This window comes from Sinohyriopsis cumingii, chromosome 1, assembly GCF_028554795.1.
Source record: "Sinohyriopsis cumingii isolate HCF-2022 chromosome 1, ASM2855479v2, whole genome shotgun sequence".
NCBI lineage: Eukaryota > Metazoa > Mollusca > Bivalvia > Unionida > Unionidae > Sinohyriopsis > Sinohyriopsis cumingii.
The window spans coordinates 17305877-17322340 of record NC_142961.1 but is presented as its reverse complement, the minus strand read 5'-3'; the positions used below and the strand labels follow the sequence as shown (position 1 = coordinate 17322340).

Here is a 16464-nt window from a genome sequence, read left to right as displayed (position 1 = left end):
TAGTTTTGTAAAAGTTAGGAACCGACGTCTAGGCTGTGGGATAACAGTTACATGTATTCCATACACGACTGTACCAAGTGGAATATTGACTAGTGACGTCTGATGATATTTCTTGTCTCCGTCTGATGATATCTCTCGTCTCCGGTCGAATATAACTATTCACAATGAGAGGGAGATAAAGAATATCGGAACTAGAATAACAGGACAAGTAAAATAAAAGTAAACGTTAAAAAATGCCTGCATTTATCATGCCAAAGAGAGAGAGAGAGAGAGAATATAATTAATTGATATATATTGAAAATTTATTGTATTTTTGTGTTATCCTGTAAATGTACATAAAAGAAAACTTCGAATTGCGAAAAACAAATATGAATCAATGCACGGGGTGAAAAATCCACACTAACCTTCTTACCCATTGCTCTTCGAATGCAATCTTGAAATTACCTTAGTATTGTTCTTTGTAGATTCAGTTTGAAATATTGGGTCAATATATATTATTCACACGATAAGAGCGAATAGGATGCCAGCCATATTGTTGGATGCGGTGACAAAAATGATTGGAAAAAATCGAGACTGCGTTAATGCCCGATCTCCGAAGTAACATATTTGAACTGATCTCTCTCTCTCTCTCTCTCTCTCTCTCTCTCTCTCTCTCTCTCTCAATTTACCTGGAAATCTGGAAATATGACATAGTTTTACTGTCTGGGAATTAACATGTTTGAACTGATCCTCCCGAATTATCAGTTCTCGTTTGGCTTCGAAAATGAATGTCTTTTTTCTTTGTACTTATTTTGAGAGTTAAATTGAACATAACATCTGGACAAAGATTTTGTGCATGCTTTTACGAGAATACGAAGGATCCTTTCTAAAGCATTGTTGATGTAATGAATATGACAGTGGCACATTCACCTATAAAAAGATCGCGCAGTACGAAAAAGAACACCGCGAAAGTGAAGTATGATCACTGTTGTATTCTATGCTTTTTAAACATATTTTTAAAATTATTTCACACCTACCCCGGTCAGCACGAGTGCTGCATCGGTGTGTCGTTTGAAACTCCCATTTCCTTGGCAAAACATGGCCAGTAATGTATTAAAGGTGACGTTAAAACCAACGAGAAGAACACATAATCATAAGGAAAACATAACGGTTGCGTAGTAGTCGTTTAGAGAAAGTATATTTTTGCTTTGCATGCTATATCAGGTAAATATTCCTAATATGTATTGTATTTTACATCTTGTTTTTAACCATCACAAGTATGTAATGATATATGTGTGAAAAAAGAAGAAGAAACATACATTTGGATTTACTGGAAATGTAATAAATTCACAGTCTGGCAGTTTACAGTGATGTCTAGCACTGGGGCATCATGCCTCAGACAATCATATCAGTAGCATGATGTCCCATCCTGTCACATTATCCTGACACCAGGCCGACCAGTCATAACACTAATCTCTTGATGCTGAGCGCCAAGCGAGGCAGCGTCTAGCACCATTATCTGTCTTTGGTACGACTCCGCAGGTGTTCGAACACACGACCTCCTGCATCCGAGGCGGAAGCTCTAACCTTTTAGAGCACCGGAGTGGTGACTCATAACTAGTGGTCATTTGATTTTTTCAAAAAAGACATGATTATCATATTGATGAATAAGAATGAGTCCTTTGAATTTTGCATTTTTGCTACGTTCAAAAATACCCCACCTAGAAATATAAATTATGATGAATATTTGCAATGAAAATGCAAATTAGATACATTTAGTACAAATTTAAATCACAATTCCGTCATCAGCATACTACTTATTCTTGCACTTATCAATTTACTGGCCATTACACTTAATAACAACATTAATTAGTATATCAACTATGCATTAATTATTCAGGTAGAGAAATTAAGAAAAACTAAAGCTAATAAATAAGGGTACATATTAAAAAAAATACAGGTGTATGAACAGTCAGTGTGGCAAAGAGAGGGGGAGGGCAGACAGACAGACAGACAGGCACATGGACAGAATGGTAGGCCCAGATAAAACTAGGCAGATTGATAGCCCATTAAGTGTACCAAAAGCTGAACAACATACAGTAATTCCACTGGAATATAGGAACTACATACATGAATTCCATTGGAATATAGGAACTACATACAGCAATTCCACTGGAATATAGGAACTACATACTGTAATTCCATTGGAATATAGGAACTACATACAGTAATTCCACTTGAATATAAGAACTATATACAGTAATTCCATTGGAATATAGGAACTACATAAAGTAATTCCACTTGAATATAAGAACTATATACAGTAATTCCATTGGAATATAGGAACTACATACAGTAATTCCATTGGAATATAGGAACTACATAAAGTAATTCCACTTGAATATAAGAACTATATACAGTAATTCCATTGGAATATAGGAACTACATACATGAATTCCAGTGGAATATAGGAACTACATACAGTAATTCCATTGGAATATAGGAACAACATACAGTCATTCCATTGATATATAGGAACTACATACATCAATTCCACTGGAATATAGGAACAACATACAGTCATTCCATTGGTATATAGGAACAACATGCGATACTCACATTGGAATATAGGAACAACATACAATAATTATATTGGAATATGGGAACTACATGCAGTAATTCCATTGGAATATATGAATGCACAGTAATTCCATTGGAATATATGAATGCACAGTAATTCCATTGGAATATATGAATGCACAGTAATTCCATTGGAATATATGAATGCACAGTAATTCCATTGGAATATATGAGAAAAAACATATAGTGATTCCACTGGAATATATGAACATTCTGTATCATATACACATAAACGAAAAATATGCAATGAAAACTGATATATCAGAAATAAGTAATATAACTAGTTATAGGATATAAATCTTGATACCTTGTCATATGGGACAAAAGTCACATTTCAATCAGCATCTCCCAAATCACCAATCTTGTATCTGGGAATGTTAATAAATTAAGATAATTACCATTTATCTTAATGCATTTAATAAACAAGTACATTCAATATACAAGCACACTTAATATACAAGCACACTTAATATATGATCGCACTTGTAGCTTATGAACCTCACTATTTAAAGAGTGATCGACCATAGGAAAACAAAGGCATTTAGCCCACCACTAATCCTGTATCACCCAAATACAAGATATAGATTTTAAGAACACAAACTCATTAAGTGGAGACGGAAAATATACATTTGCATTCTATCTTATTCAGGAAGTAGGTCGCCTTCTCCACAGCTTTCTGTCCGGTAGTGAGCAATACCACCAAACTATATAAAAAGCAGCAATCGAATATGATCATACATTTCGTACTTAACAGCCTATAGCTAAAGCCGAAAAACAATCTAAAATGAGGTAAATGTATGTATTGCCAAGAAAAAAGAAAAATTGACAATTAAAAAAAATGAAGAAAATAAAAGTATTATTCTCACTACAATCCACATCTCCGAAACTCCACTGTCAGTGGAAACAGATCACTTCAGAAATGAACCTGTTTGTGTCTCTGATGTTGTTCATTTTCGTATATGGACTACAACAGTTTTACAGCACATGCAATATCGGGGTGGGTGGGGTGAAATACCCCCTGCTCCCCCCCCCCCCATGACGTCCCTGCTTGATCCGACTCAGAGGAACGGACATGTGTCAATATTCACGTCTGGCCTGTCGAGTAGTAAACCATGAACTTGCAAGAGTGTTTGCTTACAGTGATGCTGTCCAGTTTTGTAACTAGCCCGAGTTTCCTCTGACCTTTGCAACCCCATTTTTGATATTTGGACATCTATGTTGGGGTGTAGGGTCAGAGTCCATTCCCTATCGAAAAGTTAGAATTGGCCGGCACCATTTTGTGTCAGCATGGGGCAGCCGCTTATTAGCTGGCCCAGCAAACTTGAAGGACCTTTCATCGAGATATACCTGCATGATATCGATAAGAATATGATATATTTTCTCAAAATTCGTGAGCGCAGTATTGGTCACGTCTTAAATCCACTGACAGACGAGACGAAAGTACGCCGTTGCTGAAATTTGACCTGGATCTGGCCATTTGCATTCTAAGTCACATGACTCCACAAATCTCTCAACCTACATGTGAATGACATCAGAGGTCATATAGTCATCTGATGACCGATGACTGCGAGATAAATGGATCCGTCTTAAAGTCTTCAAAGTACTCTAATCTTTTCCTTCCATATATACAAATTTCACTATTTTGCGTCATTAAGAGTTCCCATTCTCTCCCCCGACTAGTAGCATTAACAGTAGTTAAACAATGATAGCAATATACAATAAAAATTATATATCTATCTTTAGAAATACAATTTATACGTAAGTTTATTAGTTTGTTTTTGTCGAATCTATGTAGAAAAAAACATACTTTTACGAGCCACCATAGAGTAGGCCGAACGTTTGACACGATCCCTTGCAAGCAACACGCTACCGCTTTGCGGATGAATATTTCCCTATAAATCGGTATCACGGAAATATATTCTGATTTACCAGGTTTACACATTATCCCTTGGCAACCAGGTCTTAAAATCTAGTCAGAATGTATCATAAAGCAAATTTGATAATAATTCATAGATCTATTATATCTCATTACGCTATCGAGCAGCCAGTGTAGTATTCAAATAAGAAACAAACTTGATGAACGCCCAATAAAATCGCATTAATTAAACCTAGGTGCACAGTTTTCTCCAATCTATGGAAAAAATGCCGGTGCTATAACGTGTGGCGCACAATAGTTATATCGTGATTTCATTACAAGTATTAGTGAAATTTCGTATCTTCCTTGAGAATATCTCTATTTCTAATATCTCTATTTCTAAGTGCAATTCAAGAATTCTCTGAAACTCGTTTGCCCACAATATCCGTATTTGTGAAACAAAGCTCTTAATTTTATGAAGCATTCGTTTCTCTTGGTTGGTGTCTTGCTATTTTTGATTACAGGTATGTGTGAGTTGGTTAATTTAAGGTAGCTTAATGATATTACGTACAGATAAACATTTCAAGGGTTCGATTAATTAACGGAAATGACTTGACCCGACATAACGACCAGGACCGCTAGATCTTAAGCATTTCTTAATTGTCATGACTTTTAAATTTTCTTTATTTCCACCTCGTTTATTCGATTCAAAAGACGTGATAATACAAAGGAGGCCAGCTTTAACCGAGTGTAACAATACAGCGAGTCATATATCAAAACTTATTTAGGTTCTCAGAGAAACGGTCGCGGACATAGCTGTAGACGGTAGATTGACACATTTTACGTTTAAATACACGTTTCATTTATGATGATTACACTTAAAAGGAATTAAAAGATAGAATTAAAACACAAATTTCACTTGATAAAAAAATTATTTAATTGGTATTTATTTATTAAAGTACTGCCTATACAACAGATATAAGTGACATTAATCGACATTACCTTCAATATCGTTAATTACGGTGCAATTTAGAATGTCATTTGGAAAGAAAATGTAACAAATTATATGACTTCTTATTTAAAGTTGATAACTTCATAATGTTGATTAAAATTTCCAGGTCCTATCTGCTGTTTTCGACCATATAACGAGCGATATACCAAAGTTTCAGTTACCAATTATGATAGTGATTTTGTTCAAGTTCAACAAATAGGGATACATTTTTTTATTTTATAGTAATAAAAAGTGAGATCCACGTCTGACTCCGCATTATAAATGGGTTCGCGAATTGTGAGGGCGCGAGTTTTCGAGGAAGTGGTGTATGTCCTAAAAAATGTAACACAAGCACTATAAAAATAACTTTTACTTTCCAAGTGTTATCATGTTCTTTAAAGGCTGGAATATTGAAGGAAAATTTTTCATACTAAACGGCATTATTATATAATGATAAAGTCCATTCTGAGCTGTAAATTGCAAAACTTTCTGGCTCTTTCCGTGAATGGAATTTACCAGAATCCCTTTGAAAGGTCCACCTGGTCATGTGATTCGCATATCATATTTTTCAACGCAGTCATCATTTCACGTCGTTGGAAATAACTGAGCTTTTTTGGCACTGTTCACCTTTCTATGGTCAATACACAATCGGAAAGTATTATCTGGTTTTGGCACAAGAATTTATGGTGAAGTCCATTTATTTTTATTTCATTCAATAACATCATTCTTCAATAAATATTTCATTTATTTTCGCAAACATTTCTGTTTGAGAGGATTAATCTAGAAAGGATGGGTTTTCACAGGATTTAAAATTTCAACTTTAATGTGGATTTTATTTCTTCGTCTTGGAACATATGTAAACAAGTGCATACATTCACATATGATTTAGTTCATTCTTTTCTTGCGGCTGAAGATGTGAAAGTTTCCGAATATGGGTTGAATCAATATTACTACAGTTAAATTGCACACCATAGTTGAAATCTTCACTGTTTTGGACAGGTTCCATTAAATTGATTGAATGATTTTACCAGGGCTATCTCTATCAACATACTCCTTTAACATATTTATATGACGATGTTGTTTCTGTTTCCTCCTCTCAGGAGTGTTAATGATATAATTTAAGTCACTTCTTAATTGTATTAGGACCATACTAATTAGCATAAAGAGGATTTTGAGGTATGGGCAACAGAGCCAAAACTCAATCACGGACCTGGAGGATTTTGAAGTGTGGGCAACAGCCAAAACTCAATCACGAACCTGGAAACTCTCTTTCTTTGTATTTATGTTCTACCCTAATTTCATTTTTTTAATGATGATTGTGAAAAATAGTTCCTGCTACCTCATAAGCCTTTGACAACGTACGTTTGAAATTAGAGACATAGTCAAGAAGTTTAATTTCTGAATCTTTGGTTAAAAGAACTTTCTCTTATAATAACTTCAGTGGTCCACTGATAGTATGTTCCAACGGACAAAAACCTAATGATTCTTGGTCTGATTCCCTAACAACAAACAACAGTAAATGAACACTCTTATCTTTTCCTGCATCAAAGCAATATGACCGAATCATATATTTAAAATTTTGATAAAATCTTTCCAAAAACCTCGTTCCCTTCTGGGTAAAAGCAGACAATTTGAGTTGTTGGATGCCTAATCCTGTCTAATTTGTTGGAAAATGACATTAAATTTTATCCTTGATGAGATTGGACAAATTTGGGAAGATGGAAAAAAAGTATAAAAGCCTAATCAACGTATTTACTTTGGGTTTAGCATATTCCTAAAAGGAATTGCCTCTGGAAATCTTGTGGATGCACTCATTATTGTCATCAAGTATCGGTTGCCTGACCTGTTCTTAGGTACGGGATCGACACGGTCTGCCATTATTCTGCTAAATGGTTCATAATCTTAACTTATCTCTCATTTCCACGGAAGACATGAGACTTTTTACCTCTTCATGCCGCATGTGTTAAAACCAGTTCACTGTCGATTCAGTAATGCATGTAAAATACATTAATATGAACGTATTACTTTAACATACATTGTATAGTCCCAACAGGAACTTTACTAAACATTGCATAGTCCCAACGAGGTCTTTAACAAACAATGCATAGTCCCAACAAGGACACTGAAAATAAAGGTGCTTGATGTTTTGTTGTCTACGTTTCGTTTAGTTTTACTACAGTGTAGTATATTCGCTTGTTTTTATTTGACGTCACAAGCATTTCGGTATTCAACAATATATATATATATATATATATATATATATATATATATATATATATATATATATATATATATATATATATATATATATATATATATATATATATATATCGAGACCTCACCGATATTTTCCATTCAAAAACAGGGAGAAGAATATTAGGTACTTGATTAAAAGCACGATGTAAGTGGTTGGGAAAGGTTACAACCTCAATATAAATTGTAATTCCTTCTAATGGATGGGGGCACCTAGATTGCCTTATTGTCTTGTGTTGCTTTCAACAAGGGAGATCAGAATAACAGAGCCTGGATTAGAACCGCTAGAGCAGTGAGTTGAGGAAAAGTTATATCCCCATTGAAAATGCTTGCAACAAAAATAGCTTGTATTACGTTAAGAATTGCTATCACAAATATTCTAACTAGTTTATCAGCTGTCACTAGAACATGAAATTTAAGTTCTTAGTTTTAAAATATTCATCAAAAGTGATCAGTTCAAAAGATTAATATTTAATTAAAATTAAATCACGGAGATGTAAACTTGAGGTAGTTCACCTGTAAGATCAGTGACCACTGTTTTTAATGCTATAGCTTGATTATAACGCTATGGTTTGACAACACCAGTGCTGTCATGTTTATTGGATGTGGGTTCTTTCAAAACAGTTTTGAAATTGTTTCGACTTCGTCATATTTTTAAAAACAATTTTGCACAGTCGATATTAGTATTCTATAGGTCATGTTTTGTACAGTCGTTATTCATGTTCTGTAGTGAAGTTTTACACAGTCGACATGCATGTTATATGAGTTTGCTTTATCTCTGTTCAGATAATATAATAGGATATATACTGACTGGTTTAAAATTACAAAAGAAATGTTTCCTTTTAATATTTATCAACAAGAAAACAAAATTACAACTGTCTGCATACCACGTTTTCTATGAAATGGGAAATCATCGAGGGTCACTCTGAACATGAGTATGTCGCCTTGCATTCAAGTGAAGAATACAATTTTGAAAATGTGTAACAAGTCGCTTATTTATTGCAGTGCATGAGTATATTAAGTAATCGTAACACTTTTTTTATTGACATTTGTTGTGACAGTAGGACTGAAACTAAGTAACTGAAAAACCATTATCAATGTTGAGCATGTCAGTTATTTCTGGTGATTTTTCAATACACTGAAGACATTTTATTAATACCATTTCTGGTGATTTTTCAATACACTGAAGACATTTTATTAATACCATTTCTGGTGATTTTTCAATACACTGAAGACATTTTATTAATACCATTTCTGGTGATTTTTCAATACACTGAAGACATTTTATTAATACCATTTCTGGTGATTTTTCAATACACTGAAGACATTTTATTAATACCATTTCTGGTGATTTTTCAGTACACTGAAGACATTTTATTAATACCATTTCTGGTGATTTTTCAATACACTGAAGACATTTTATTAATACCATTTCTGGTGATTTTTCAATACACTGAAGACATTTTATTGATACCTCTTCATAAATGCATCTGATTGTTAACATATTGTCATGATATAAAAACATTCCAACGAAAACTGGATGGACAGTAATGTAAACTAATAATATGTTTGTATTTATATATGTTTATACAATCATACATGTGTACGTTTAAGTTTCTAACAAGTATCGACTAGTTTTTAACATGCAATTATTGATGTACATAAATACATACCTATGTATATATTAATCACAATCATGTTAAAACAGGGCTCATGATTTATTTTCCCAAGCACTCGTCATTAGTACGAGTGAGTTGCAATAGTTAATCGTCCCATTTCAAGTGTCCTCAACAAAGTAAACTGCTGACACGTTTACTAAAGGACCACATGAATTTGATGAATGCTTGATGCCAAAATGGGTTAAAACCGTGAAAATATTACGTTCTGGTACATCGCCCCTTTGAGGAAAATATAATAAGAAACAACGTTTGTAAGTTGAGAAACTGCAGTTGTAAATACAGCCCTTGCTTTCTAAGTTGTGTTCGCACAGGTGATACTTTTCAGTGTTCTAGAAATCACTTTAATGTCGACGAATTTTCCTTTCAACGACCAATCATACGTGGTTGAGATAAGGAAGAAGTTACGAAACAAAAAAATGTCAGTCATTTCGGCTGGTCAGATATGGCCACACTCACCGCTTGTATTTTCAAGACTGTGCAGCATCTTTTTAAATAAATTGTCACACAAAGTAAAGATGCAGGAGATATTTATGTAAGTGTGTGATTACTTATCACATGAAAACTGTCAGTAAATTGCATTTGAAAGAAGAATTCCATCCGCCTCAATTTACACCAGCTTTCTTGCTAAATTGTCAATTTTGGTCAAACCTCCATTTTGGAGAGCTACTCACGGGCCCCATGAAAAGTAACATGCTAATTCGTCTGAAACATTAGGTCATAACATTAATTAGATTTTCGACCAATCAGTTGCTGTTTCTACTTTTATGAATGGTATAAATATATTACAGCAGCATTCGTTAGGTAAACGTTGGTGGGAACTGGATGAAACGCTTAAAATAAACTATTTATAATGTATCTTGGCAACATTTCTGATGTGTAAAATAATTAATTACGTATATAAATATCTGTGGGCGTCTTCCTCTTGATTTGACAATGTATCGAATCTTGAATATACCGACGATCTGGGCAAGTATATCAGTGTCTGACCAGATGAAAAATCACAAAATATTTGAAATTATCTACCTCTTAACTTTTCAGAGGTATGACTCATAAATATTTGCGATACCTGTTTGAAAGGGAAACTTTCTAAACAATGCAAACATTATTAACAGCATCACAATATGTTCAGGATTTTTACCATTTTAGTATCAAATTGCCATCGGATGCCTGTGGGAAATTTATTTTTATAAATAAAAAAACAAAAACAAAAACAAACCAAGTCGGCTTCCTATGCGATATATTCTAGACTGATAAATAGTAGGTGAAATAATCACAAGGGCTATATAATTAACGCAAGCTAAATCTTAAAACGATGCTGAAATTAATTGCGGAATGCCTTCCACAAATACGATGGAATCGCCGATTGTCACTCTTTGTAAAACCACACGATCCGTTGAGGTTGACGATGGATCAAATGATGTTTATGTGTCAAATGATATGTATGTTCTATCAAACGTTTGACAAATTCGATTTTGCCTGAACTGCTGGGTCCGTCAATTAACATGTTAATTGCAAAGATACAAGGCCTCCCAGGTGGCACGATCTAAGTGTTCGTCGATGACTGTGAAAGTGGAGGAAGAGGGAGCAGAGACAACAGAGGTAGCCATGGTGTAAGGAATATCACTTTTTACACGAAGACAGACAACACAAGAGTTTTTTTTAATACTTTTTTCAGGACACGTTTATTTTTTTTAAATGGAGCCACACGAAAGACAAAAGTACATAAAAGACAAATGGTTATGTACAGCGATAAAATACACATCACAACGATCAAAGTAGAATATAAATAAGTGACTGTACATGTTTTGGGTAACAAGGATGTCTTAAGGACAATGTGTAATGTTCTTACAGTCTCTACAATGGGTACAGTCACACAGTTGTCCTCCCAGAATGGCCTTTCAGGAATATCCATGACAGTCCTGTCCTGAATGGAGTGGATGTCCTCGGTGTCAAGTTCTTCTTCTGGCACTGTCAATAACACAGGTTTAACGGTTACTTTTTTCAATGGACGTTTGAATTTAGGATCACAATTCTTGGACATAATTATAGAAAAAATAATCACAGCCGAAGGATCATATCCATAGGCATATTTTTATTATAGATGACGTTACATAGAAGTATTCCTTCCGACAGAAAATCGAACCCTTCTTTGAGTTTTGGAAAAGATCACATGGATTATATGTATCGGTGCGATTTTCTACATGGCATCGCGATATCTTTCACCTAGTACTAATATTATACTTCACTGACAAGCCTTGGCCAATCCATATGTCAGTAAAGGCTTCAATATCGTAGCTGTCCTCTGTCCACTCACTCATCCTCTCATGACTTTGCATGATACAGACCGCACACTTACGCTCGCCACCCCACCCTCTTTTCCCATCATAAACATATACATTTCTGGAAAGGACAAAAACAGGAAAGGATGCAAAGGCTTTAAATTGAAAAGGAGCTCACTCGGTTGGCAAGCAGAATTTAGCCTTCAGCTATATTTTAACCAGATCAATCCAATTGATTCAGATGCACATAAATAACCAGATCAATCCAGATGGTTCAGTCGCACACCAAAAACCAATACCAGATCTCAAAATCCTTACAATCTTAGTCCAACTCAGTTAGTTAAATGTGTTCATGTATTGGCAATTCTCAACCCCTCCCCTCCGCCAGCAACTTAAGATAAATCCGTCTTTGCCTGTCTGGAAAGGTGCACAGCAGTGCCCATCCCAATCAATGTTCTGGTAAGAAGCTGTGAGGTGTCTACAAATAATGGGGCCTCAAGGTGGAAGGATTTGAATAGGATTTGTTGCTTTGCACGCAGCAAGACAAGTAGGTGATTTTGTGCCGAAGGAATTGGAATAAGATGCTTTGCTTACTCAGGTTAGAGCGATAGTTTAATTTGAACCTGTACCCATTCAGTTGCTGAACTGGCACGCTAACCACTGCGATACCGGGGCTCCTATATACTTAAGAAATTATAGTGTGTGTGCTGCTACGCTTCCTGATGTCGCCCAAAGTACACGGGTTGGCATACTTGCCTGGTTTTATTTCAGCCTACTACACAAACACAAAAATATTAAGTATTAGATAATGTATAAGAGCACGCCAAGACGTCAATAATGACGTAATAACGTCATAGAAAGTAAATGCAAGTCACACTCTTTCTTGTGGTACCTTCCTTTCGTAGGAAAAAAGAACGTCACTCTGCTGTAAATCTGGTGGCAAAATACTATCTGGAGAAAATTGTACGATGTGACAACTGCATCACGATCGATTTAGATAGAAGTTGCTGTGGTATTTTCTCTATAATAGCTTTATAGCAAACAGTGAAGACTTTTCCAAATACATAGGTGAACAAATTCAGGATTTTTTTTTTTACTGGCAGAGATGTAATACAGTGCTGACAATTATACACTGTAGTACTATACTGACGACGTCGGTCGATTCTAGGTTGGAAAGAATTCACAACTTCATTACACAAACGAATTAAAGGACTTCACTCCTGGTCCAAACTACGTTACTTTGCTTATTAGCTATTCATTGACGTACATTTCCAGACATAGAAAACGAATTCTCAGCATACATGATACAAATCATTTAAGGTAGATAATTTATTTCTCACAATTAGAATCAAAACAAATGCGTGAAATTCCTACGATACATTATTTCTATTACATACAAAACCAGTAAATTTTACACCTACGAAATATTGTATGCAATTCTTACAATACATGAATCATATAATATTCTAGAACACTAATGTTCGATTATTTTCTGAACTCAAAGAAAAAGTAAAGTATGAATTTAAAACAAATAATTACAGTCTTACATCAACGAACATATAGTATGTAAATGAGACTAACCTTGTGCTTTATTCGAGACTCATCATTACTATGCAGCTGAATCTCTCGCTAATCTTAAACTTCCAGACACCTGTACATTGGGCAATTTATAACGGGAGAATACTTTATACACCCCGGAGATAAAAGCTTTTTGGCTTCCCGCAGAAACATAGAGTGACCAATTTCGCAAGGTGGAATTATTAAACCTTTAATTCCGTCTGAGAATACACCCTTTCGTTTAGCTTAGCCTATCATGATTACTTCTCTAACCGCCAAAAATTATTCGGCACTTCCCAAGTGTTAAAAGAAACATCCTTTATAAACACAAGCGTACCGAACTGATTAAAAAGTTATTACGGTTGGTGTCAACCGGCATATAGCATCTAATTAAGTTTAAATGTATTTTAAAAAATGGCTACCTGAAAACAGGTAAATTAAATCAATGAACATTACATTAATTACAACAAAGCCTCAAATATATATGTTGAGAGAAAGATGCTTTTTGGAAGTCATCACTTCTTTAGGTAATTGATTGCTCCTTAACTGCCTATCTTCCTACATGTATGCGTTATCTATATATCTATCTAGATGGATGGATCGATGGATTGATGGCTAAGTAGATAGATGCAAATAAAAAAATTGTTAGACATAATAATCTACCTATAATGTATATTGAAATTTGTAATCTTTTCTAAAAATATTTTATTATAGTGGAGACAGTTTCCATAAGCAGATATATATATATATATATATATATATATATATATATATATATATATATATATATATATATATATATATATATATATATATATATATATATATATATATATATATATATATATATATATGCAAACATTAAATATAAAACGATATTGCAATCTGATTTTGAAGATTTCTTGGGGATGCGTTGAAATAGTTGAAAATACATTATTTAGATGACGTTGTTTGACGACTATAAAGACTTGATAGTTGGTATAAATACACTTAGTTTCATCTGATATGATATATTTGATGTGAATCCTGAAGCTATCTGATCAACATTGACATTATTATAACGTTCATCAAGAAATAAAATAAAACAACATGATACGAAAGGTTTGATGTTTGTAGGTTACACAATCCAGACAAATTTATCGTAATACATCTTACCTTAATAGATAAACTTCCATATTTTGTATTCATCAAAGTCGTTTTCTTTAATTTGAAAATAAATGTCCCCTGTTTCGACTCCATACTGTCTACATGTATTGGAAAATCGCATATTTGAAGACCGTGTAATGCGATTAACAAAAACTTGCGACAGTTTTCATATGACAAAACAAAACAGATATATAATTAATTAAAGCTATATATAATATATCATTAAGTTTCTTATAATCTTTTATCGCATGATTGATAACTAAAATATACATTCAGCCAGAAAGATAAATTCTTGTTAATGTTGAAACCATACCCCTTCTGGCATGGTTTTCAATGATCCCTCGGGAATTGGCGAACGTAGATACCAGGAAAAACATGCACGATCCCAATATAAAACCTCACACATGTAACTCTTCTGTTTGCTACTAGTAATAAAATAAAACAGTGACGTGTTTGTTTATAACCAATCAATTCCATTATTAAATAAGCAGATTTATATTTTCATATTTTTGTGATTAATAATTAAAAGCAATTGCCTTTCTTACAGCAACTAACTTAAGCAATGTGCATAATGCTTTGAACATAGGTAGCAGTGTTTTATTGTGTATTCTTTTAAGTGTCACGCGTTTTTTTCTTAAGGGTCAGTCATAGAGGAATCGTTAATAAGTAAATCTTCATGCATCTTTCTGAGCAATATTTTTAAGTTTAAAATCCGATTCTTCAGTAGAAGTTCGAATACGCGCATTTCACGATATAACTTGGAGTTCGAGTTTTTAAAATTTTCCACTGCATTATCTCCCTTAAGTTAGACAACGCTTGCTGTCATGTGTGACATGCTTTAATGACGAGTCTGTCATCCGTGATTATTAAAATGAACGGAAGAAACAGTCAAGTAAAGTGAACATAACTTTGGGGAGGGGAGCATGCGGTAACAGAAAAAGGGCAAAGGAAAGTATCATACATAATGAACTAATACAAGAAGAACGTTAATATAAGTCATTAACGTAACGACTACATTCATCAATAAGATGAGCTAGTACAGTAGCGACTACATTTGTCAGTTAGGTAAGCAAGCTCAGCAGAGATAGCATCTGTTGTATCTCTAGATAAGATAAGCTAGTTCAGTAAGGACTACATGTCTAAAAAAGACAAACTATTTCAGTAGCGACTACAGCTGTCAATAAATAAGCCAGTTCAGTAGTGAATACATGTCAGTACGATAAGCCAGTTCAGTAGCGACTTAATTTGTCGATGAGATAAGCCAGTTCAGTAGAGAATACATCTGTCAATAAGATAAGCCTGTTCTGTAGCGAATACGTGTCAGTGCGATAAGCCAGATCAGTAGCGACTTCATTTGTCAATAAGATAAGCCAGTTCAGTACCGAATGCATTTGTCAATAAGATAAGCCAGTTCAGTAGAGAATACATCTGTCAATAAGATAAGCCTGTTCTGTAGCGAATACGTATCAGTGCGATAAGCCAGCTCAGAAGCGACTTCATTTGTCAATAAGATAAGCCAGTTCAGTACCGAATGCATCTGTCAATACGATAAGCCAGTTCAGTACCGAATGCATCTGTCAATAAGATAAGCCAGGTCAGTAGCGACTTCATCTGTCAATAAGATAAGCCAGTTCAGTACCGAATGCAGTTGTCAATAAGATAAGCCAGTTCAGTACCGAATGCATCTGTCAGTAAGATAAACCAGGTCAGTAGCGACTTCATCTGCCAATAAGATAAGCCAGTTCAGTAGAGAATACATCTGTCAATAAGATAAGCCTGTTCTGTAGAGAATACATGTCAGTGCGATAAGCCAGTTCAGTAGCGACTTCATTTGTCAATAAGATAAGCCAGTTCAGTAGCGACTTCATCTGTCAATAAGATAAGGCAGTTCAGTACCGAATGCATCTGTCAATAAGATAAACCAGTTCAGTAGCGAATGAATCTGTCAGTACGATAAGCCAGTTCAGTAGCGACTTCATCTGTCAATAAGATAGGCCAGTTCAGTAGCGACTTCATCTGTCAATAAGATAAGGCAGTTCAGAAGCGACTTCATCTGTCAATAAGATAAGCCAGTTCAGTACCGAA

At 34.5% G+C, this 16464-nt stretch overlaps 1 protein-coding gene across 1 annotated transcript in view; it reads left to right on the top strand.

Annotated features, from left to right (window-relative positions):
• The window catches only part of LOC149806495 (uncharacterized), a 98407-nt gene that overhangs the window by 10381 nt on the left and 71562 nt on the right, over positions 1-16464 (top strand). The window lies entirely within an intron of this gene.